Genomic DNA, 26314 nt, shown 5'->3' on the forward strand with positions numbered 1-26314 from the left:
ATATCAAGGTGAACTGCTTTTCTATAAATCTCCATCTATAAAATTTATTCTGTCAAAAGCTAGTCACAAGCAGGCAAGACAGTAAGGAGCAGTGACAGGTAATTAATGAGGTAAATTATGACTCTCAGCAAAATTATATCCCAGCAGACCAAAGGTACAAAGGAAGCATGGCCCCCTCCAACCATCGACGGTAATTAAAAAGGGTGTTAAGTAGAAAGAGAAAACACTTAAGGAGGTAAAATTAGACTCGAAGATCGGGATTAATTCAGAATTCAGCAAAGGAAAAAAACCACAAGATGAATTATGAAGACTAACTAGCAAAGAATGTAAAACAGACAAGATGACCTTTTTCAAGTATATAAAAAGAAGAGAGGGTTTCAAGTGAACACAGGTCTCTCAGAGAATGAAGCTGAGGGAATAGTTATGCAGAGCAAGGGGATGACAGAGGAGTTCATCTTTTTGCATCAGCTTTTATGGTGGAAGATACTACAGATATTCCACTAATACTGAATAATGCCAAAATGAAAACAAATACCATCATCCTCACTGGGGAAATTGTAATTGTGAAACTAATGGAGTGAACAATTGAGCGATTGATTGAAATATACAGCATGGACACAGGTCTTTTGACCCACTGAGTCCATGTTGACCATCGATCTCGCATTGACACTAGTTCTATGTTATCCCACTGTAGGTTTGCTACCTTGGATGGCTAACAGCCTGGGATCCTAAATGAAGAGACTGCTGCAATAATGCATGTATTGGGTGTAATCTTCCAAAAACCCTAAGGCTGTGGAGAAGAAGGAGAATATTGGAACAAGGGCAAAGTGACACCCCCTATTGGAGAAGGGACATAGCTAATAGGTCAATCACCATTAGATCTATTGTTGCAAAAATATTTACAAAGTAATAGCAGCACCTTTGCAAAATCAGAATTAAACCAAGCAGAATCAATGCGGCTTCCTGAAGGGGAATGTGTTGGAGCTTCTTGAGTAATTCTCTACAAGAGTGGAAAGAAGGGAACCAGTATAAGCATTCTATTTGAACTTCCAGAAGGCGCCTCACAAAATGTTAGGTGAAAACTTAATAGGCCATAACATTGGAAGCAATATTTTGGCACGGATAGAGGATTGGCCGACGGACAAGAAGCAGCAAATAGGTTTAAGGGAGTCGTTTCCATTGGCAACCTGTGACCATAGGTTACCACATGGGATCAGAGCTGACCTACAGCTGTTTATAATATGTATTAATGACTTGAAGGAAGAAGGTGATTGTATGATAGCCAAATTTGATGACGCAACAAAAATAGATGGGAAGGCAAAATAAGGAAAGGGTAGAAGTTTGTGTAGAAATCTCGGTTGGTTAAACGGTGGGCAATAATGTGATAAATGGAATACAGTTTGGAAAAATGTGATGTTATTAATTTTTGAAGGAGGAACCAAAGTGTTTAAATGGACAAAGAACCCTGGAGAATAGTGCCCATCGGAGGGATGAGGGCACTTTGTGATGTGAACAGATATTCATGAAGGTGAATTGCCTACCCATTCCCCACAGATGTTGCCTGACCCACCGAAGTTACTCCAGCACTTTGTGTTTTGCAGGCTGTTATTTCAAGGAGGTTGTAGTAAAATAAAACGGAAATCTTAAAGCAACTGTAAAAGGTGTAATGAGACCACACCGAGAGTACTATAACAGTTTGGTTCCCGTATTTCAGGAAGAATACTATTTCATTGGAGATAACTCCGAGAAAGCGGAATTTAAACACTTTTCACAAGAAGCTGATTGCCATTAGTATTAATGGTTAAATAATCTTACGGTGCATTTAGAGTAAATAAAAACATTCTGTATCCATTGTTTTTTTACCACAAAGTTCTAATTCATGTTTTAAAATGTGCTTTAATGACTGGCTGGCTGTGGCCTTTGCATTCCTGTGTCAGAACTTGCTCTCTCTACAAAACAACACAAAGTGCTGGAGTAACTCAGTAGGTCAGGCAGCAGCTTTGGAGAACATGGATAGATGTTGTTTCGGGTTGGGACCCTTTTTCATACTGATTGAAGGAGGGGGGGTGAAGAAAGCTGGGAGAGAGGAGAGGCAGGACAAAGTGTAGCAGGTAACGGGTGGACACAGGCAAGGGAGGGGTTTTGATGAACAGGTCTCTGTACAGATGGAAGTCAAAGGCCAATGAAGTGCACTAGGTCAGTGGTGGAGAGAATAAAACAGGCTATTGTGCCTGTTTAAGAGTTTGATTCTAGCCAGCAATTTTGGACCAAATTGCTGATCACCATGATATGATTGTGCCTGGAGGCACTAAATCAGAGACTGGCAGACTTGATACTCAGGCACTGATTAGGAGCAATCTTCCTGATGCTGCAAACATAATCTCAAAAACAAAAGTAATTGCTGTGCGTGGGGTTCCACAAAACCACGGAGTGCACCAGGTGATACAGGGACACAGGGTTTGCGGGAGAGGAATCAGAGGCTTCTCAGAGGTGGGACTGGAGGTCTTGATGATGGAGGATGGCCTGTGGCCACAGGTTGGAATGATTCCACAGAGAGAACCAGATGTGGAAAGAAACCAAGGAGGTCCAGGCTGAAGAACTGACATCAGGGCACCTCTCCAACATGTAATGTTTCACATGAGTGATCATTCCTCCTTGGAACTTGGATCACATCTTTACTTGGTGGGCAAAATTTGTTTTGGTATAATGAAAAACAAAGAGTCACCAAAAACATTGTAAAATTGGAAATCTTCACTTTAAGAAAGCATTGTCAAGCTCTTCTCCTTTTAAGGTGAAGGGGAAAAGATTTAATAGGAATCAGAGGAGTAACTTTTTCACACAAAGGATGGTGGGTGTATGGAACGAGCTGTCGGTGGAGGTAGTTGTGGCTGGGCCTTTCCTAACTTTTAAGAAACAGTTAGACAGGTACATGGATAAGATAGGTTTGGAGGGATATGGACCAAATGCAGGCAGGTGGGGCTAGCGTAGCTGGGACATGTTGGCCAGTGTGGACAAGTTAGGTCGAAGGGCCTGTTTCCACACTGCATCCCTCTATGACTCAATCCTCTCTTTTACGGAGATGCAGTAGAAAATAATCTGCCCATTCACCTGTCGTGTTATTCACACACTGCGCACAGGACAGTAGGTTGGCGCCATTAAAGTGTACTTACCATGGTAACCACATGGGGAGACGAGAGTGGGGACAACAGTATTCTGACACTCTGAGGAAAAGCCCATCTTAGGATTCTGTCTCCTATGTCACAGGAAACCCAAGTGATCATGATGCAATGTTGCTCAAGTCCCCATCCAATTCCCTTTTGAAAGCACTGATTGATTATTTTTCCATCACCCAATACAATCATTTATTTACACAAGATCATAGACTCTGTGGAATCTGCTCAAGCAATGCTACTCACCACAAACATCCATATAATGTGTAGGAAAAAACCCTGCAGATGCTGGTTAAATTCGAAGGTAGACACACAATGCTGGAGTAACTCAGCAGGTTATGCAGCATCTCAGGAGAGGAGGAATGGGTGACGTTTCGGGTCGAGACCCTTCTTCAGACTGAGAATAAAGAATAAGACAACTCCAGTGTATTACCCCAGCGTTGTGTCTCTACCTAACATCTATATAATGTTCTCTTAGGTCATTATCACTTCCAGTTACCAGATGCTGCAGAATAAGACAACTCCAGTGTATTACAATGGCCAGCAGATCTTTTACTGTTCTTTTGGTGTTGGACTTCTGCTCGTTATCTTCAAATGCATTTCAGTGAAAGAAGGTTCTCTTACATTTTCCTGCTGCTTAAGCTATAACGGTGATGAAAGCTATTTTTAGACAGCTCTGAGTGCAAGAGTGGTGAAAGATATTTTTTAGAAGATTGGGACATCTTACAGAGAGATTTTGGATTTATTTCTGCAGCTCCATAGAAGTTATTTTTAGTTTATTAATCTGCAGGCAGCTTTTACTTTTCAAACGAAAATAGAAGTTGGAAGTATGAGTTCCATCCTTTTGGTGGAAAACAGAAGGCCAGTGTTTCAGCTGCAGTCAATGAAAAGGCAGGAGCATTAAATTGTGAAATGATGAAGAATGAACAAAGGTGTAACTGGCTGAGGTGACGAGAGGCCATGGGAAATGTAAAGCAAACGGTGTGAGGTGGAAAACCAAGAGCAGGTTTGATACTTGAACCAGCATTCCTCTTTTGACCACTCTCTTGACCACAAAGGGTGGTGGGTGTATGAAACGAGCTGCCAGAGGAGATAGTTGAGGCAGGTACAATCGTAACGTTTTAGACAGGTACATTTGGACAGGGACATGGATAGGACAGGTTTAGAGGGATATGGGACAAATGCATACAGGTGGGACTAGTGTAGATATTAGGGAAAGACATGTTGGCCGGTGCGGGAAAGTTGGGCTGAAGGGCCTGTTTTCACGCTGTCAGACTCTGACTCTATGAGTGGTCAAAGGTACCTTTATTCTGCGATCTCAGAGGTGGTCAGATTGTGGAGAAGTGGAGTGGAAGGACAAGTGTCAGTGGCAGGGAAAGAGGAAGATCGTTTGATGTTTGGACAGACTTAATTTCTTTATGTTTTTTGACTGATATTTGTCCACTGACATTTCCTCTTGTCTGACTTGGTCTTCGATTATTTTACTCACTCTGCTCATCCAACAATACGGTTTTCAACTCTTACTTTTCTGTTTGAATGGAAGGTAGAAAACCAAAGCACAAACCGTCCATTCACCCCACTGCGGTGTCTCTTCTGTTGTGAGTTTCTAGGTCTTTTGGTTTATCTTTCCCCTCCCCATGTCACTCTCCACCCATATCCCTCTCTTTGTCTTCACATCTCACCTCCTTTTCTCTCCTAATTTGACACACTTGTTCCTTCTCACCTCTCATCATAGTCAATTACTCCACCCATCTGCCAAACAAAACCCCCCCCCTCCTCACTATCCACCCACTGCTTGCCAGGCTTTGTAGCACTCCCATGTCTCATTTCCAACTTTCCTCCTTCTCTTCCTTCAGTTGAAGAAGGGTCCCAACACAAAACATCAATGTCTGACTCGCTGAGTTCCTCCAGCACTTTGTATTTTGCTCAAGATTCCAGCATCTGGTGACCACAGTTCAAGTGTCAGCACTTTATAGTGTGCGCTGAGTGCAATGTAGTGAAATGTGCTGGAGCATCTCATTCTCTCTCTGCTCCTGGACTTAACTCTGTGTCAAGGAGCATCCCAAAACAAGCAGAGCCGCAAGGGGGGGGGGGGGGGGGGGGGGGGGGGCGGGGGGGCAGATACACTTCATCCCTGGCCCCTCAGCTTAATACAGGACATCACTCGCATATCTGCTGCAGATCCAGAATCAGGGGCCACAGTTTAAGAATAAGGGGTAGGCCATTTAGAACTGAGAGGAGGAAAAACGTTTTCACCCAGAGAGTTGTGCATTGTGGAATTCTCTGCCTCAGAAGGCAGTGGAGGCCGATTCACTGAATGCATTCAATAGAGGGTTAGATAGAGCTCTTATGGCAGATACAGCACGGAAACAGGTCCTTCAGCCCACCGAGTCCGCACCGCCCAGTGATCCCGGCACACTAACACGACTCTACGCACACTATGGACAATTTACACATACACCAAGCCAATTAACCTACATACCGGTACGTCTTTGGAGTGTGGGAGGAAACTGAAGATCTCGGAGAAACCCACACGGTCACAAGGGAGAACGTACAAACTCCGTTCAGACAGCACTCGTAGTCGGGATTGAACCCGGGCCTCCTGCGCTGCAAGCGCTGCAAGGCAGCCACTCTTCCACTGCGCCACCGTGGCCACCCATAGTGCAGGACACGTACCACACTCAGTGGAAGGACACTAGGGCAGAGCTGCAGGTGGAAGGGATAGAAGACGGCAGGGGTCAGACTATGTCATCAAGAGGATCGGTCACCACTTGGCTGCAGAAATCGAGGCCTTAAAATCTTTGTGAAGCATGGGTCCACAAAGGTTAAAGGAAAAGGGAGAGGAGCCGACCACTGAGAAATCGAGAGAGCTGGCAGACTCTCGCCAATAACAAGTACAGCAGTCCACTGACGGCTTTAAACGATTAAAACAAGCCAGCTTTGGATGAGCAACAGTATGAACGTTCTACTGTCAGAAGCCGCTCCGGTTCCTGCCAACAGTAAATGCTGGTTGGGTGCCAAAGGTGGCCTGCTGGCTATTTCACTTAAAGGCCAACTGAGATTCACAGCATCCCACCCTCCTGTGCCCTGCTGATCTGCACATTAATCCCTTAGTCATTTAGCACAGCATGACACAAAGCTCAAGCCCAGTTTCACAACCACTGAATGATACTTTACAATTTCCTCATTCCCCATCCACACCACTTACCTTTTCCGTTGCCAGTTACACAGATATTTATATGCCCGATCCTTTAATTGAAAACAGCAACACTATTCCAGTTCAAGATCTAGGATGATTGTTCACTGAAGTCCCCACTCATCTCCCTGCAGGACCTATACATCAGGAGGTGCAGATCCAGAGCAAGTAAGATCATGAGGGACCCCTGCCACCCCAGTAACGGACTGTTCCAGATGCTACGATCAGGCAAACGCCTCCGCTGTCACGCTGTGAAAACGGAGAGGATGAGACGGAGCTTCTTCCCACAGGCCATCAGGACTGTCAACTTTTATAACCCCAGAGACTAAATTTTTGTCGACACTAATAGTAACTTATTAACTTTATTTATATGCTGTAACTGTAATTCTTTTTGTGCACAACCCGCAGGCATTGCCACTTTCATTTCACTGCACATCGTGTATGTGTATGTGACAAATAAATTTGACTTGACTTGACTTGAAAAGTATAAAATTGATGACAGGCGCCTAACCTGTATCTACTCTGGTTTCAACAGTCAACTCACTCTTTGTTCTAACACTCTTGGAAACAAACACCCAGCAGGAATAATTTTGTTACTTTTATTGGAAGATAAGAAAATATGACAGGAACATTCAGTATCTGCAAAATTGCAACTGTGATTTTCAACAAATGTTTAGAGAGTCAGAGTCATAGAATCATACAGTGTGGACACAGACCCTGCAGCCCACCTTGCTGATGCCGATCAATATGCCCCATCTACCCTAGACCCACCTGCCTGCCTTTGGCCCATATCCTAAACTCCAGTGAGTACAGGCCCAATGCCGACCAACACTCATCAAAGGTGACCAAAACTGAACACAATGCTCTAAATGTGGCCTCACCAGTGTCATATATAACTGTAACATGACCTCCCAACATTCTGCTATCAGTCTGCTGTCTTGAGCTGTTTGCCACAAACTGGTTGCCCAATGGATGCATCCAACAGCAGCTGTTAAAGAATATTTAGTTTATAGATACAACATGGAAACAGGTCCTTTGCCCCAACAAGTCCTCATTGATGAATGAACACCTGTTCACACTAGTTCTACGCTATTCCACTTTCTCATCCACTCCCTACACACTAGGGGCAATTTACAGGGACTAATTCACCTTCAAACCCACACATCTTTGGGATGTGGGGAGAAACCAGAACACCTGGAGGAAACCCTCGCTGTAACTGGGAGAACGTGCAAACTCCACACAGACAGTACCCAAAGTCAGAATTGAACTTGGGCCTCTGGTGCAGTGAGACAGCAGCTGTGCCAGCTGTGCCATTGTGTCACCCACTGTACCTTTAATTCATAATGATTTTTAAGGCATTAATAGATTATCAATAAACACTTGGGTTCTCTGAATACAAGTTATGAGGTGGGACACACTTCATGCTGCGCAACAATCAACTTTTGAGATGACGTGCAACCTGGAAAGCAAATTCAAACCCAATGCCTTTACTCTCCCAAGCACAAGGTCTCTAAACACTTCACATTCCTAAGATGTGAGTGAATCGCAGGTACAACTTCTGAAAAGCCTAAATAACAAACTTCCATTGCACACTGCCATACATTGTGGTCCACACACGCTGTTATTAAAACCTGATGCAAAGCAGAACAGCTTGTCAAATCCTTTTAGCTTTGGAGTTATTCTGCCAAGATCACTGTCTTGCAGATAAAATACATATGTTGCAAAAATAACAGGAAACACATTTTCTGTAGTGTTCTGTAATTCAAACACAATTAAGTACAGCTGGTTAAATCTCTCTGCAAAGATTGCAATGGACAAAACCTCTTTCTAAAACATCCACAAAGGTTTCAGTGTAAGTATATATGTAGACGTCAAAATTGCTTCCAACTATGTAGTGTTTATTCTTCCACTCGATCTTTCGTCCCATGAATGCAAAGACCTTTCTTGGGTAACGCGTGCAGAATCTTGTCCTTTTGTTCAACTGACTCCATTGCTCACTGAAGAAGCTAGAGAGGGAAGTGCTGGGATGGGATGTCTGGCCACACTGTTGATCCAGTTCTTTATGCTCATTCTCCAACTAAATGTGCAATATTATAAGATATGTGAGTAGGAAGGAGCTGCAGGGACTGGTTTACACCGAAGATAGACACAAAATGAGTGAGTAACTCAGCGTGACAGGCAGCATCTCTGAATGGATGGAATGGGTGATGCTTCGGTTCGAGACCCTTCTTCAGACTGTGATGTAAGATATGTGATTTGCTCTCCATTTTGAAATTGATTTAATTGAATTCTCAGTGCTCATTATATGCAACGGTGACACATCAGTGTAGTGAACTGGTTTAGTGATTATCATTGGGACCCATGCAGATTTTACTTTAAATCATAATACTAGGTTCCAAAGACCAATTGTTTTTTTTTCCTTTTCATTCCATCAGTCAGGATCAGCTTAGCTTTTCGAGGTCAATGATTCATGTTGAGATCTAAGAAGAATTTAGCTTTAATTAATCTCTGCACAGAATTACTAAAATATCACGGAAGAAAGGATACTTGACATTTTGGTATACGTGAATAATAGTGCAGGGATTTTTTGCAGCCTTATAGTACATGTTTCTTTTCCCACAAACTCCATCCTAATCAGTTGGTGAAAGTTTTTCCTTATCACAAATAACATGGAAAGAACATTTCAGTAAACGTTTGATTACGGTAGCTTTTCACAGTCATTTCTTTTGTCCAGGAGGTAAGTGAATGATGACCACCCCGGAGCGCAAAACACTCTCTAAATGTAATAGTGTTCTGCATTATATCTTGCTAAGTAGTTCATAATTTCCCAACTATTTTGCAATAAAGACCATAAAATGTTTCCAATAAATATCATAAGCAATTGGATTTGAGCTTGAATCTTGCTTCTGTGTAACTAGATGAGATATGACTATAATTATTCATCAGCATGCTGCAAACCTGTCCAGAATTTACAATTTCCCAGCAGAGTACGATTTCAAAAGGCCCTCGGTTAAAACAGCAGTGACGGAAGCCGAGGAAGCCATGCATTATCTGACTGAAAAAGAAGAGGCATTAAGAATTTTCAATCACCTCTCGGGATTAAGCAGCTGTTGTTGAAATAGCTGTCGCTATCTAGATAATCATCTATGTTTAGACATCCTTTGGAATTATTAATCTAAATATATCTGCAAATATCTAATTTCTTTACACCATAGTATTTAAAGAGATTGCATTGTCGGTGCTATTTAAAAAAGTTAAGATGTACTAATAGAGGGATTTTAATTCATTTATTCTACTTATTATTGAATTGTTTCATCAGGCTCAGCTCTTTGTCTGAAACTACAGAGAAAAGGAAGTAGATGTCGTCTATTGTTCCTCATGATGCCCTGGGTAATTGGATCATCTCCTGTAGAAGATCAATGTGAGATTATCTCGTAGTCAATGATCTTCTGTTTGAAAAATAAATGGGCAGTTAAACAAGTCAAGTTGTAAATTATCCTGCAAATATTAAGCAGAAAGTGTATCAGATCTGAAAGAAAGTGACAAGCAAATCTCTGATCACAGTACAGGGAGAATAAATGCAGTTGCTATTTGGTTTTGGAAAAGTTTGCCTGGTCCACTCTTTGCGTGGGTTATGTTTTAGTTTTTAGTTTTAGAGATACAGCGCGGAAATAGGCCTTCGGTCCACAGAGTCCGAACCGACCAGCGATCCCCGCACATTAACACTATCCTACACTCACTAGGAACAGTTTACACATACACCGAGCCAATTAACCTACAAACCTGTACGTCTTTGGAGTGTGGGAGGAAACTGAAGATCTCGGAGAAAACCAATGAGGAGAACGTACAAACTCCGTACAGACAGCACCGTAGTCAGGATCAACCCCAGGTCTCCGGCGCTGCAAGCGCTGTAAGGCAACAACTCTACCGCTGCACCACCGTGATCGCCCTTTCTTTACAGAGTGAGTGCAAAACCAATATCAGGTCAACCAAAATTATTCTCCTGACTGGTGAGGAATTCTACCGACTACGGAAGCAATTATTTTCCAAAACAGCTGCGGGCAACCTATTCCAGATACTAAGTAGCTAATTTCATGAAAGAAATTAGAAATCAATGACTTGCATTTGAGACACAAATCCTATGCCAGGAACCATTGTGCGGTAATATCTCCTCCTGTTACCATGTTTAGGTCCACTGAAAGTAAAGATTCAAAATTCTGTTATGCAGTAGTATATCAGTTTCAGGCTAGTCACAGTAATACCATTCTCATCTTATTAGACCCAGGAACAGCATGTTGCAGTTTGTCTTTTGCATGAACATTGTAAGATCTTTTCATCAACATCAACCACATCATAATTGTGATTGATGGACTACATCAGTCTGGTGCAACTCTTAAGACTACACAGGTTACGGGTGGTGAGAAGGCTTATGGTTAACATAGAGATAAAAAAAGGGTGCACAAAAGTCAGAATTGATTAACTTACTTTAGAATTTTGAGGCTTCAACAACAGCAACTTGTATTTGTACAATGTCTTTCTACAGCAATCTGCCCAAAGGTAATTCTCAACTACATCCAAAATGTTCTTGAAGTAGAAAGGTTAAAGAGAGGTCAGGGGTAAGAAAAATAATCCTCCCTTTTCTCTTCCTCGCCTTCCATTGTACACAATGTCGTGGGTCGGATAGTTCATTAGAGATCTCATCTGGAACTCAGATAAGTTCTCTAATGAGATGTTGCAGCCAAATAGGAACTCTTCTGCAGCTGTTCTAGAAGGTGAGGTGAAATAGGATTGAGAGGTGGGGTCAAGCTTGTGGAGAGATGATCTTGGAGGTGCAATGCAGGATGTGAGACCAATTAGCAACAGGCAGAATAAAAAGTACCAAATCCTACCTTCACTTGAGCCGTTTGCTGTGTTTCCTTGAAAAGATTTATAGACCCCTCAAAATTCAGTACAGTTTGGTCCAGTGCAAAAGTCAATCTTATTTATACCTAAAAAGTGCATCTGCAAAAGAGCACAATTAAAACAATATGAAACATCAGTGAGGAGTAGACAATAATTCAATGCAAGTTTTCAGATATTGTTTAACACTGAAAACGTAATCTCTTACATGCGCCTACTTTCTATGTAATAGTAGAGATTGCTGATTTGAGTGCTTTAGTTTAGCTTTAGTTTTTCTTTGGTAACAGAAGCTCTGACTGTATGTCAATGCATGGGGTTTGGTTCATGTCACAGTTGTTTAAGTCTCTGCACTGTGAACACACTGCAAAGGTTGTTTCCAGAGCCAATAGTACCTCATCAAATTTAATGCTTCTGTTAGTGTTTTAATTGAACACTGATGTGCTTTAAACTTTATAAATGTCAACTGAATGCTGAAGAGTGTAAATCTTTACACCGATCCAACCAATCATTCTTTTCCAATTAATAAATGTACTTTTTAAATATAGAATAGAAGCAAAATAAATTGCAAGGGAAAGAGAGCAGGAGAGAGAGGGAGGGAGAGGGAGGGAGGGAGGGAGGGAGGGAGAGGGAGGGAGAGGGAGGGAGAGGGAGGGAGAGGGAGGGAGAGGGAGGGGAGGCATACTGAATTGACTCAGATCTATTGTACAAGTTTAAATGGACTGCCTATGAATTCACTATCCCAGCAGTTTTGGGTTCAGCACAGAAACGGTAAACTGCCTGCAACAACTTTCACTCTCTCATAATAGACGGGTGTAAATTCCCGAAGGTTTATTCCCCAGCCTGTCAGAGCAGCTGATGCCCTTGGGCCTGGGAAAGAGCCTCTGGCCTCAGTAACATTACCGGGCCTGCTGGTCCTGGCTGAAGCTTGCTAAATTTCATAAAGGTGACAAAAGGTCTCAGTTGTATCGCAGATTTCTGCTGTTATGTAGAAACCCAGCAGCCAACCTGCACACAGCAATCTCCCTTGCAGAGGGACTGATCTGGTGACCTTGATAATAATATTCATTAAGAGGCAAAAATAGCCCAAGACAGTAAGGATAACTCTCCTGCGATTCACTCAAAGAGTGCGCTGGGACTTCGGATGCCTGAAAGAACAAACTTGGCCTTTACTTTTGCATCTCATCCAGAGGACTTTTAAGAATAAGGGGTAGGCCATTTAGAACGGAGATGAGGAAAAACTTTTTCAGTCAGAGAGTTGTAAATCTGTAGAATTCTCTGCCTCAGAAGGCAGTAGAGGCCAATTCTCTGGATGCTTTCAAGAGAGAGCTAGATAGAACTCTTAAAGATAGCGGAGTCAAGGGATATGGGGAGAAGGCAGGAACGGGGTACTGATTGTGAATGATCAGTCATGATCGCAATGAATGGCAGTGCTGGCTCGAAGGGCCGAATGGCCTACTCCTGCATCTATTGTCTATTGTCTATTGACTTTATCACTGACAACACAGCCGTCGCTCACTGCTTCCTAGTGCATCCACTGAGAATTTTCAGCTAACTGGAGGGTGAACTAAACCCACAAGGCAGTGCCAGCCCTGTACACTGGCTGATACAACCTTAGGCAATTACGTTTCTGACACCAGCCCAACGTTAAATCATGATGGTTGGGGAATGGGCAAGGGCATTTATGGAGTAGACAGTGACAGAAGAGAAGGTTGATCTTCAGCTTTATTGAATGTTGGTGATAGCGTTGTGGGAGTGGGGCACAATGAGCAAAATGAAACTTTCCTGCTAATATTATCACTATCTAGCTCCATGCAGGTTGCTGAAGCAGATGGTGGGCACCCCATATACAAGGTTCCAAAATAGTTGTCCTTGGAGATGATCTGGGACAGAGGTGACAGAGCATTAAATGGGATGGCTTTCAGACATCGATTGGGTGCAAAAATATGGTTCCATGAACCATGGTTTCAGTATATTTTATTCGACAAAAGTTTTCTTTCCATTCAGTTGGTTCAGAATTCTCAGCAATAAGTAAGTAACTCCTCAGAGCATCAAATAACTCATGACCAGTCTGGTGAGTAATGGGTCATCATTGTGCCCATTGTGACAATCACTGTACAGATAAAACAAAACTGAAAATGAAGTTTGTTCTTAGCAACAGCAGCTTTATTTCAAAACTCTGGAACATTTCTCATTTTTTTACTGACATGGGAGAGACCATTTGACTCAGCAAGTCGATGATGATTCTCAGTCCGATTCCCCTATTTATTTCTCTGAAGCATATTCTCCATCACTTCCCCATCAACTTCCTCCAATTCCCCTTCCAACTACCCACAGTTAGTAATTTGCCTTAGCTAATTAACCTACCATGATTCTTTACATCTAACCAAGGACCCTTTAGTTTAACTTAAACTCATCCTGGATTTCATGAGACGTGAAGAGAAACTGGAGCATTCAGGGGAAACCCATATGGTCACATGGAGGAGGACGTGCAAATGTGGCGTACATAGCACCAGACGTCACGATCTGTGAGGATATCACTATTTTAAGAACAACAGTAAATGGCATGGGTTGATGGTGGTAAGTGAAGAAACAAGCATTCAGCACACATCTATGTTGAATTCCTGTCCAGCTAATTCTCAATGTGAGAGGAAAACAGAGAGTGGAACATACAAGCAGTAAAAATGAATTATTGTGTTTGTGTCCAAACGTGTGGCCTGGTAGCCGATCGAGGCCTATGAACTGTTTGCACCAGTTCAAATCTTGCTGGCAAAATAACTGGAAAATCTAGTGAGCTTCCTCATAGTAAGTGTTGCCCAGTTAAGTCTGTCAGACATATAGTTTAGTTTAGTTTATTGTCACATGTACCGAGGTACAGTGAAAAGCTTTTGGTTACGTTTTAACCAGTCGGCAGAAAGACGAAACATGATCACAATTGAGCCATTTACAGTGTATAGATACATGATCAAGGGAAAATGTTTAGTGCAAGGTAAATACAGGTAGTTCTGCTATAATTTGATGGTTTTGTTCCTAAGAAACCTTGCGTTATAGAAAATCGCATTTTAAACGCAATTGTGTGAATGGGGAAAAGGGGGTTAGGAGGTGAGAACTTTTCAGACTTGCTCTCACTAAGTTATTTTCCTGCAGGATTTCTAAAAACAAAAGTCTTTTTAATAGTTATGCTTTTGTTATTGCAAGCTAAACATACTAAAAGCAGTATGTAACATTACTTGATTGACCATCATTGCAAGTGTCAATACAAGTAACTGCTTGTCAATGTCAATAACCACCTGCAGTGAAAATAGCAACTGTGTTCTTAAAAGGCAGTAGTGTTTGATTACTGCGGGGAGGTTACATCAAAACAGTTTTTCCCTTAGACAGCTTTTTTCCAAATATCAATTTCCTAAGTATAAATGGTTCTTCAGTTCCCAATCAAAATTGGGTGATAATTAATTTGGCCTGTATACTACAAATAGTGTTCCCTAAATTCATTAATAATGTTATATCCATTATGTCACAAAGGAAACATGCGTTATAATAGATCGTCGTGGATATACAAATAAGTGTATTATATGAACAAACCTGGCATGTTAAAGACACAAAATCTTCATGACTGCTTAGCGTGTTTTTTAACAGATGGAATATCAAATTTAACAGATTCTCAGCTTGATGTGTCAGAGAATTACATTCATCCTCACAAGTCTCAGATGATCAAAATGATACCATACGGAGGACTTTAGCAAGAAATGTCACACACAGGCCGATGAACAAAAAATTACCCAATCTCAATCCTTGGTGGTGCTACATTTCACTTTAAACAGAATGAAATAATTAACCTCAATTGGTGCTAAAGCAGCTGCTGGCCAAGGTTTATTTTTGTCAGTAATGTGGGTGGTGTGGGGATTATTGCTGAGACAACCAGGGGGTGTGGGCGCTGTTGACATTTCTGCAATAATAGACTCTTTGTTTCACATTAGTCACAAGTCCTTTGGTGAACTCTTTGTTTTCAATGATCGAGTGAGCTGCTGGGCAACTCAGAAATGAGTGGTCATCAGGGGAACATTTCTGGACAGGCTCATCACGGGTGTTATGGTAACAGCAGGGCAGAGCGATACAGGGAGATGGTGATTCTGCACAAATACAATTAGACTTAGTCTTCCCATCAAAATAGTCTCGGGCGCCACCCCACATCATCCCCGTCATGCAGTAAGGATTAAAATAACACTGAAAATATTTCCGCCTGGAATGAGTCTGATGAAACTGACAGACTGACTTTGCACAAAAACTGGTAATCAAACTGGTCACATCCCTTTTCTGAATCTGGAGCCAAATTAGAAATGTTGGAATTACATGTTGTGTTAAGTCAGCGTGCGCTCCTGAATTTGATATTCCATTAACTTAAAGAAAAAATGTACCAAGCATTCCTGAAGCTATTCTGCCTTCAGCATACCAACATTCTTCATACAATCACAGATTTAAATCTATATGTAAATATCCAATATCTAAATATTGCAATAGGTTGAGTGAATATCTGAACCAGACAGTCTCAAGCTTTTGCTGCAATTACAGTCTGTTCCTCTCATCCATGTTGATAGAACCAGAGACATTTTGAAAAATCCTGAATTTACTTCATCCTCAGTGGATTCCAAATCTTTCTGTCAAATTACTTTTAATGTGCTTTTTATCTATTAATGTTTCATGATCTAGGCATCACTGATAACGCCAATGTTTAATGCCCATCCCTCTGGAAGGAGTTGCTGAACATCTCCCTGAACCACCGCAGTTCCGCTGGTAAAGACTCTTCCCCCAGTTTAGTAGGGAATCCAGGATAAAGACCCATCAATATGCTGGAGAACATACAGGTGGTGGTTTCTCTAGCCTTCCTGGTTGTGGAGATTGCAGGTTTGGGTTTGAGAGGGGCTTCAGAGATTCAGTGCAGATTATATGATAAATGAGTGGCCCTCCAGGCTATTTCACAGGACATCTAAGAATTAATCACCTTGCTGTGGGTCTGGAGTGGCACACAGGATAGATTAGGCAAGGACACTTACTGTATTTCCACCCCTGGATGGGTTTTATGTTCATACATTCATATGTTCTTGGAGCAGAATTAGGCCATTCAGCCAATCAAGTCTACTCGCCATTCAATCATGGCTGATCTAAACAGTTCTAAATGACAGTCTGGTAGTTTTATGAACATCATTAAGACTAGTTTTTGTTAGATTCCAGAATTTGAAATCCATGACTGCTGTGGTGGGACTAAAGGTCATGTTTCTGGATTGTTGGCCCAGGGCTCTGCCAAAAGAGGCAGAGACTCGTTTACCTGTTTCTGCAGCTGATGCCTGAAGATTCTGAGAAAGCAAAAAACAAAAAGATTGTTTTGGACTACACCTTGTGATCCTTTACATCTACCTAAGTACTCCTCAGTTTAACTTAGACTGGACTTCACGTTCAACATCTGCAGTGACGCTCTGTTGCATCATATTTATCAATAAGCAACTCATTTGAATGGAGTGCAAATGTTGACACATCATTCAACCTCCATTTTGTGTAGAGTCAAAGTTCCTCAGTAGCCAACCACCAATATCAGAGCTGGCAACAGCTCTCAGGGTGCAAAGTTATGTTTTAACGATGTGAAGAGGACATGGGCAGGAGTGTAAGAAAGTAAATTTGTACAAATGTTAAATGCCCATGATTCCAGATACTGAGAGAGGCAGAGGCATGTGTAGGCAAGAATGACCTTCTCTTATTCACATTTGCAGTGACTGGGGATAGGGGCAATTTGTTGTTGCTTCTCAAAGGACCAGACAAAACAACCACACCTAATTGGTGGGTCTCGTCTTATTGATATGAGCCCAGTGCTGTGTTCCTGCAGAGGACGTGGGCCTGGGAGAGTAAATGGTAGCCCATCAGTGAGTTGCTGAAGGATAAAGGGATTGCTGTGGATAGAACTGCAAGGAAAGTTCACATTTCAGAACTTAATCAGGTTTCAAACAAAAGAATCCATGAGCGAGATATTGAAATACAATATGTCAACTTAAAGGTTTTGCAAACAGAAAGTTAAAAATAAGCAAGTTATAATCTTCATCAAACTTCATTTACTGTAACTAGATTTTCTTAATCCACTTGCAGAATGATTAGAGAGGCCACACAGACACAATATCCATCTTAAAGTACAAGAGGGACTTATTATTGTATCCAGTGTTGCATTGTCATGTGAATATCAATGACTTTAATTCCTGAAAACAATCCACTCACACTTGTATAATTATCTTTCCAATGTTTGTGGTTTGTGTTAGGGTTGCCAACTGTGCCCTATTAGCCGGGACATCCCGTATTTTGGGCTAAATTGTTTTGTACCGTACGGGACTGCCCTTGTTCAGTATTAGGCCCGGAGGCTGTTGTAGGCACGGACGCTGTAGGCCCCGACACTGTAGGCCCAATCACTGTAGCTTCCATCAGTTCAGGTCCCGACGCTCTAGGTTTTCGACATTTTAGCTCTGGACAGTCTAGGCCCGGGTGCCGCCTAACGGAGGTTGCGTAGCAACCCGCCTCCCGGCCCGGGCGGCCGCAATTAGTGGAGCTGGAGCATGTGGTCGTTGGCTGTGTGAGGTCATGTGTCCCGTATTTGGGAGTGAGATAGTTGGCACTCCTATTTGTGGTATACCTCAGGGATCGGTTCTGGACCCTTTGCAGTTTGTGGTTCATGTCAATGATTTTGATGAGAATGTAGAAGGCATCATTAGTAAGTTTGCAGATTTCATTAAAGTAGTTTGTATAGTAGACAGTGAAGGTGGTTATCAAAATTTATAGCAGGATCTTGATCAGCTGGGGAAATGACTGAGGAATGGTTAATGGAGTTTAACACAGAAAAGAGTGAGGTGTTGCATTTTGGGAAGTCAAACCAGGGCAGAACCTTCACAGTGAAAGGCAGTGTCCTGGAGAATGTTGTATAGCAGAAGGACTTTGGAGCATAGTTCAAGTTTATTTACATCGTTCGATGAAATTGACATCACAGGTAGACAGGATGGTAAAGAACGCTTTTGGCGTATTGGCCTTGATCAATCAGGGTATTCAGTACAGAAATTGGGGCATTACATTACAATTGTACAAGGTGTTGGTGAGGCCGCACTTGGGGTAGTGTGTTCAGTTTTGGTGACCCTGCAATGAAACTGATGTCAATAAGATGAAAATAGTGCAGAGAAGATTTACAAGGATGGTGCCAGGAGGTTGAAAGGTGAAATTGGGCAGGTTAGGACTTTACTCCTTAGAGTGCAGGAGACTCAGGGCTGATCTTACAGAGGTGTATTAAATCATGAGAGTAATAGATAGGATAAATTCACAAAGTCTTTTACTCAGGGCTGGAAAATCAAGAACCAGAGATTTTAAGGGGAGGGGAGCAGAATTTAATAGGAACCCGAGGAGCAACTTTTTCACTCAAAGTGTGGTGGATATATGGTACTGCCAGAGGAGGCAGTTGAAGCTGGTACTATAAACATCATTTAAAAATACATGGACAGGTACATGGATAGGAATGGTTTTGAGGGATATGGGCCAAACCCGGGCAAATGGGACTAGCTTAGATGGGGCTTCTTGGTCAGCATGGGCGAGTTGGGCCGAAGAGTCTATTTCTGCACTGTATGACTCTATAACTCTATGTTTGCAACCTTGATAAATGCTCCTTTGAAAACCTTAATTGAGCTCTCCTCTTTTAGATGGTGTATGGCTTGCAGTTTACAGCTAGGTGTTTTACAGAGTTTAACATGTGTTTCTGTGATCATTCAGTTATAGGTTGCAGACAAGTGCTTCAAAGTAAGGCAGGGATGATTAAAAATCCTTCTAAAATCGGAGCACATTTTGGAAAAGGGTCAGGGCTGACATGGAAGAGTACAGCTGGAATCCACCTACCCAGGGAATGCAGCAAAGCAGCAAAGAGAGAAAAGGAATTTGCTGGCTTATTGCCCATTTGCACTCTGAAACACACCCTGAGTGCAACCTTACAGAAAGAACTGGGGCCACTTTCACACCCCATTATATCATGATGGCAGAGTCACTGTGGTTAGATACATTTGCAAACTCCTGCTGTTTTCCAGATCAGCCCATAAATCATTTTCCAGCAATTAGGCACAGCACATCATTGCAATTGGAAACATATTTTGAAAATTTCAGACAGAAATACTCATGAGAAACATAACTTTGGAATATTATATCAAGGTACCCTAGGAGGAGCTGATAACCATCAGGTGAACATGTGGGCATTTCTGGTTGCTCTGCTGATGGTGGTGGGCAGTGCTATCCCTCTTCCAGCTGGAAATTGTTGAGCATTATCAAAGCTGTTAGGGCAGGAGAGAAGATAAGATAAACCAGGAGGTAACTGTAATATTAAACCAAATGAAACTATGCACAATTCCAGAAAGAAAGGTAGAAGTAATCAGGATAGGTCATTCTATCTGGTTGCTTGTACTATAACATGCAAGAGTTTCAGCCAAGGTACTGTGCACAATGACTGCCATGAATGTTAATTGCACTAAATGTGTCGAGGAAATTGAACACCAAAAGAGTGCCATAGATCTGAGGCACTGGGTCAGAATGCATCAGGGTTAGAGGCTGATCACATAGATGAATGGGAGATGGAGGTGACAGAGATGGAAATTTGAAAGAGAAGACGATCAAGCAATTGTAAAACCTCACATTAGCAATTCAGAGATGTTCTTGTTCTCACTCCTATCCTGGCCTGCAGATCAGTGGCTTCCTGCATTTTTCCAATGAGGTCTAACATGAGTTGGAGGAGCAGCATCTCACATTCTGCCTGGACTTATTGCAGCCCTCTGGACTCTATCAATACAACAGAGGCAGGTAACTCACTTTCTCTGCTTCTCTCAAAACTGACCGTCTCTGCTACAGAGTTATCCATCTGAAACATGAACAGTTTTCTCCTCACCTCTGACCCCTCCTATTTTGCTGGACATTTCCAAAATTCCCATTTTGGTTTCAAATTCTTGGTGACATCTCTGATCTGTACGTTTACATGTTTCTTTCTGTTCACTCCCTCAAACTTCTCTCATAAACCATCCACTGGAAGGCTATTAAACAACACATCACAAGACCAGCCCTGGCCCAATTCTATTAGGGATAATCAATTTATTCCATGCATTCCTTCCCCATCCCCACCCACTCTGCAACATAAAACTAACTTGTTTTCTCATGTTCCCAAAATGTAAAAATTTGTTCAACCAAAGAATTCAACAATTTCAGTCAGACGTGTCCTTCCCTTTCAAAAGCAACAATGACTGTTTCCAATAACTGTGCCTTTCCAAAGGAAGGATGTTGCAATTTAGAAACGATTTCAAAACCTTGTCCACATTTGAGGTTAGACTCAGTGTCCTATAATTAGATTTTTATTTTCCTCCCTTTCGAAACAGCAGATCAACGTCAGCAGCCCTCCAATGCACTGGCACCACTTTAGGTGACAGGGAAGGTTGAAAAATTATTACTACGACTTTAATAACTTGCTTCTTTTAACAGTGGCACTTAAATAAACTAGGATAGGAAGGAGACTGTGAACATACTGTTTAAAAGACTGGCATGGGCCAAGCAACCACAATGGTTTGGTTCTGAAGATCAAGAGTTATTGTTCCACTGCAAGGAAGAGTAGGTATGTTGGAAGATTTATAAGAGGAATGGCCAGTATATCTCCAATCAAATAAGTTGGTATAAAATTCCACTTGCGACCTGACGTATACAAGATGTTGGGAAGACAGTGACGGAATGCACATGCTGTGAAGAGCATTGTGGGAGTCTAGCAGCAGCTCCTCTCAAACTCTGAACAAAGCAGGGCCAAGGATAACCGAGGATTTTGCAGATCCACTTGTGGGGGAAATGACAATCATGGTGGGTGAATATTCAAAGTGGACAGAAGCAGTTCCTGCAGCCACTTCGATGTCACAAGTGACAATCTAAAGTTGAGTGATGTGTAAGGAGGAACTGCCGATGCTGGTTTAAACCGAAGATGGACGCAAAAAGCTGGAGTAACAGCACTGTCACTGTTCAGAAGGGTCTCGACCCGAAACGTCACCCATTCCTTCTCTCCAGAGATGCTGCCTGTCCCGCTGAGTTACTCCAGCTTTATGTGTCCATCTAAAGTTGAGTGATGTTTGCTACACATGGTCTTCCAGAGTTACCTGTGATGGACAACGGAAGCAATCGCACTGAAGTGGAATTTTCCAAATATCTCTCGAGGAATGGAGCATAGCACGCACACAGAAACCTCACCACACCAAGGCCAGTGGAAAAAGCTGTGAAAGATACAGGAGAGGTTTTATTTCACTACCTTACAGCTACAGGTAAGTCACCTGTGTAGTAATTGGTGTAAAGAAATGTCAGAAAACCTTTAGATTCAGTGAAACCAGGGCTTACTGCTACTGTATATTCCAAACAGGTGGAATCTAAAGGAAAGACATGTTGCCAGAGTTCACGATTGCCATTCCAAAGGCAGTGATCCTGTGATGATGTATGATGCACCACACGGGGAATCTGGACACGATGATGGTTGCACTGGATTGGATTAATTTGCGTTTGATTTGATGACAGTCATATGAAGACCATCTGACATATTAAGAGAGTGTTTGCCAGAACCAGAAATATCTTCATCCTCCACTGAAACCAATGCAGTGAAAGAGAGCACATCCTGAAGTGCGATGTTGCCATTTACTGGTGATGTTCCAGCACAAGTAGAGCTGTGATACGTGCAAGTAAGGAAACCATAACACGGATAGAACTTGTAAACGTGCAAATATTAATTGCAATTTTGGAATTTTCTGACCGCATTTTATATACTTATGTGTTTTCACCAAAATTATGGCTGTAGGGTGGAGGGGTGTAAAGGGCGAAAGATGTGATAAATAAACCAAACGTCAAGACCCTGAGGTGGAAACTTGTGCTGTGCTGGCATTGTTTTCCAGTGTGTGAATCCACAGATATTAATAGCCTCCAGCCCTGAGTGTCAACCTTTATACCTGCTGAATCATCATTACCTTTACTCTGCATGGAAACATTGCATGGTGCGATTGTCATGGAGCAGGAGGTTCTGCTGCAAGGACAGCAGTGGCAGAACCGTGCACATTCAGCCAAACGTGCCCTCAAACCTGCTGCCATCAGCCCCATGCCACAGAACAGGGCCTTCACAAAGGCTGAACCCTTGCCAGCAGCTGAGGAGGAGGATGAAAGATGAACGTGAGGAAGAGATAGAAAATTAGAAACATAGAAAATAGGCGCAGGAGAAGGCCATTCGGCCCTTCGAGCCAGCACCGCCATTCATTGTGATCAAGGCTGATCATCCACAATCAATAACCCGTGCCTGCCTTCTCCCCCTATCCCCTGATTCCCCTAGAGCTCTATCTAACTCTCTCTTAAATCCATCCAGTGATTTGGCCTCCACTGCACTCTGTGGCAGAGAATTCCACAAATTCGCAACTCTCTGGGTGAAAAAGTTTCTTCTCACCTCAGTTTTAAATGGCCTCCCCTTTATTCTAAGACTGTGGCCTCTAGTTCTGGACTCGCCCAACATTGGGAACATTTTTCCTGCATCTAGCTTGTCCAGCCCTTTTATAATTTAATATGTTTCTATAAGATCCCCTCTCATCCTTCTAATCTCCAGTGAATACAAGCCTAGTCTTTTCAATTTTTCCTCATATGACAGTCCCGCCATCCCAGGGATCAATCTCGTGAACCTACGCTGCACTGCCTCAATTACAAGGATGTCCTTCCTCAAATTAGGAGACCAAAACTGTACACAATACTCCAGATGTTGTCTTACTGCAGAAGAACCTCTTTACTCCTATACTGAAATCCTCTTGTTATGAAGGCCAACATGCCATTTGATCCCTGCGCCATTTCTTATATAAAGCGCACAGCCCCTTTCTGGCCAGACAATGAAACAGTGGCTCGACAGGCTGCCTTGTCAGTGAACATATTCCCAATCCTCCACTCCACACCAGTCTCACCCTACCTCCCCACTGCAGATTCCTTCACACTCTGAGGCAGATTTCTAAATAATCTGTTGGAGAACAGTCTGTGGGAGAACAGAAATATTTTCAAAGCCCCATGCAGCACCTGAAGCCTTGTTGCCAGCAGTCTGAACTTGCATGGCAGCACCCAGATATTGGATGGCTCCAGTCCGTGCTTCAGTGGCAACGGAAACCTCAGCTGTTCACTTTTATGAACCACCACTGTGAATATTCACCCCTTCCAGTTCAGTTTAGTTTAGTTTTCAGTTTTGTTTATTGTCACGTGTACCGAGATACAGTGAAAAGGTTTCGTTAATGACTAACCAGTGGGGGAAAAGACAATACATAATTCCACCAACACACCATGGCTATACAAAGCAGTTATTCACTAAGCTGCTCTAAGAACTCCTAAACCCACAATGTCCACCACTAAAGACAGAACATAGCAGCAGGCGCTTGGAAACACCACCATCTGTAGATTCCCCTCCAAGCAATGCAACATCCCGTGATGGACATATACTGCCATTCCTTCCTCACTGTTGGATTGAAATCTGAACCCACTAACTTACCACTAATAGTTTTGTAGGAACACCTTCACCAGAGGACAACGCCGATTCAAAAAGACCGCACCTCAACTTCCGGATAGTAATTATAGAAAGTGAATAAATGCTGGCCTTGCCAGTACCAGTTCCTATAAGTGGAAATTAAAATAAAACTGCTAACCAGATCCCATGGTGGCAGCTCATCATTAGTCCAGTTATCACCTGGTGAATGCTGAAATTGTGAAAGTGAACAAATGTTGTATGTGTTGTATTTTCTGGGTCAAACAGGTGATGGATAATCATGCATTGAGACACCAGCTCACATTATTTACAGCCAAACAATTTACCTGCTCAAAGTAGTTTGGAATTATGGCAGGAGGCCTTTTGTTTCCTATTTCTCTTTCAGCTTACCCCTCTTCCCTGCTTTAAATCATTCTGAACCAGAAATATCAGAAACTTCTCCCAGTTCATCCTGTGAATTATGAGCGGCCTGGTTTTGGGGTGGTGCGGTGGTGCTGCAGGTAGTTCAGTTGTCTCAGAAATACAGTGACTTGGGTTTCTTTCTGACCCTTGGTGCCGTCAATGTGGAGGTTGTACGGTTTCCTTGTAACTGTGTGCATTTTCAGCACGTCATGGTCTCCTCCCACAATCCAAGAGTGATGCTGTTTTTTGGGATAATTAACTCATGCAAATTGCCCTGAGGTCAGTGGGTGGTAGGAGACTCAGTGGGATTTAAATGGGTATGTATTATACAATAGGTTAAAGGGAAATAAGTGTCGTCATGAGATGACAGAACTGCTTTGAAAACCAGCATAGACTCAGGTGGCTAATTGGCCGCTTTCTATTTGGAAATATATAAAATAATTTGAAATAACTTTGAAAGCAATGCATCCATTTTCATTCAAACAAGATTACTCTTCTTATTGCTATTCTGGAAGAAACTGTCTCCATGTTAAATTGATTATAAAAGTTGTGACTTATTTAATTATTAAGGCCCTGAAGAGAGTCAATCTAACATCATCTAGCTGGCACTGGGCAGATCCATCCTATCAGTCCCATTCCCCTTCCTCTCGTTTCCCTACTGCCCAAGCCCTGCATTGCACTCCATTCAACTCCTCCTTGATTCTTATGCCACTAAATCTACACTCCAGGTAATTTGCATCAGCCACTAAACTTACCAGTACGTTTTTGGGATGTGGGAGGAAAGCAGAGCATTCAGCAGAAACACACACGATTATGTGGACCATGTAAACTCCACATATAACCGCACCCAAGGCCAGGAATGAGCCTAGGTTGCTGGAGCTATGAAATAACAATACTACCTACTGTACCGAGATGTCTATAGAGATACACGTAAAGAGTAATTATTTGCTTAAGTTAGTCAGGAATAATTTAAAAATAATTACATATTACATGGAGAAAGGGACATGGTAGATTTTGTGTCCTCAAATAAATGAGGTGGTCCTTGTGACTGCCCGTGTGCTAAGGACATTATATTGACTTGGTATATCTAAGTGTTCAATGGGAACACAAGATTTATGCTTCATGCAATGTTGGCCTCCACCAATTTCAGTGATTAAAATCGGGTTCTGATGAGCCAACTCCACACTCAATCTTAACAAGTTTCTGCTGAGGAGTGAAACTATTTTGTTTTATTTAGCCATGTAGGAAAACCTCTCTACTATTTACATTTGCAAAGTTTGATATTAACCTTGTTGTATATCATGACAGATACGTTGAATAGTCAATGGTTTCCTTTTCCTACAAAGTTCTGTATTTAAAACTGAGAACATACTATTTCAATCGAAATATTGTTGTTATATAAAATAAATGTAGCTTAAGAACCCAATCTTTACAGACTTACATTGCATTAGGGGAAGGCCGATTAGCAAAATATATTTATTAGTTTGTCAAAATCATATCATAAGCAATTGACAAAATTTAGCAGAAGCGTTCCAAAACTTGCTTTATATATGCATTAAATCCCTTTTATTACGAGTGTTCTGGAAACAAATTAAACCCAGAAATGTAGCTCTTTGGTAAGCATTTTCTGAAACGCGTTTTAAATTACAGAATTACAACAGCATAAATGTGCAGCTGTCTGTAAATTTCCAAGAAATGGTGCATTAAAATATCCCTGACCCAGATGTCATCTCCTTTATCTCCAGAATTGCTGACTGTATTCCTGTCACATTCCAGTAACACCTTGAAGCAACATTAATGTCCATTTTTTCAGTGGCACGTACTCTGGCATGAAGGAGATCAGTTCAAAGCGGAATTAAAGGGATGAAAAGGATGCATTTAGGAAGGATGGCAGAAGTGAAAAGAGTTGTGCAGAAGCAGGGAGGTTTAGGCGTAGTGTTGCTGACGCTAAGCCCTGGGCAGCTAATGTCACAGCCACCTAGAATGGAGCAAAGAACAGAGGGCAAGGCATTCAAGGTCAGAATTCGAGGAAGAGTGAGATCTGGAACACTGAAGGAGATTATGAAATTTGAAAATGTGAAA

At 42.1% G+C, this 26314-nt stretch overlaps 1 protein-coding gene across 6 annotated transcripts in view; it reads right to left on the minus strand.

The window, feature by feature from the left end:
• sema3c (sema domain, immunoglobulin domain (Ig), short basic domain, secreted, (semaphorin) 3C) overlaps nt 1-26314 on the minus strand; it is a 206937-nt gene that overhangs the window by 128614 nt on the left and 52009 nt on the right. For 3 of the 6 annotated variants that reach the window (XM_078419755.1, XM_078419752.1, XM_078419751.1), the window contains one exon: nt 11256-11367. The exons of 1 other annotated variant lie outside the window; for it this stretch is intronic. The gene's annotated coding sequence lies outside the window, so the exon portion shown is untranslated. Of the gene's footprint in view, nt 1-11255; nt 11368-21443; nt 21464-22295; nt 22378-26314 lie in introns of those variants that run through there. 2 more of the 6 variants (XM_078419753.1, XM_078419756.1) reach the window with 2 other exon arrangements.

The sequence above is a fragment of the Rhinoraja longicauda genome, chromosome 23, assembly GCF_053455715.1.
Source record: "Rhinoraja longicauda isolate Sanriku21f chromosome 23, sRhiLon1.1, whole genome shotgun sequence".
In the NCBI taxonomy this organism is placed as follows: domain Eukaryota; kingdom Metazoa; phylum Chordata; class Chondrichthyes; order Rajiformes; family Arhynchobatidae; genus Rhinoraja; species Rhinoraja longicauda.